The sequence below is a fragment of the Nestor notabilis genome, unplaced genomic scaffold (genome assembly GCF_000696875.1).
Source record: "Nestor notabilis isolate BGI_N333 unplaced genomic scaffold, ASM69687v1 scaffold19685, whole genome shotgun sequence".
NCBI lineage: Eukaryota > Metazoa > Chordata > Aves > Psittaciformes > Psittacidae > Nestor > Nestor notabilis.
Window position 1 is genome coordinate 3698 of NW_009929085.1, and position 207 is coordinate 3904.

Consider the following 207-nt stretch of genomic DNA (forward strand, 5'->3'; position numbering starts at 1 on the left):
CTGATGGGTAGCGGGACCTGGGAGGGCGGCGTGGGGGGAAAGCCCCAGCGCGGGGCAGGGTGTTGGCCGGTAAGCCTGCTGAGGTGGAGGATGCAGGCACCAGGAAAGGTCTGCAGCAAGAAGGCACTGGGGAAGTGAAGAAGAAGGAGCAGTGGCTGTTAGCACAAGCCACCCCACGGGGACGGGCACCCCTGTCACAGGCGGGGC

The 207-nt window shown here is 66.7% G+C and overlaps 1 protein-coding gene across 1 annotated transcript in view; it reads left to right on the plus strand.

The window, feature by feature from the left end:
- LOC104405976 (striated muscle-specific serine/threonine-protein kinase-like) overlaps positions 1-207 on the plus strand; it is a gene marked incomplete at its 3' end in the record, with an annotated part of 5155 nt that overhangs the window by 3439 nt on the left and 1509 nt on the right. The gene's annotated exons all lie outside the window — the stretch shown is intronic.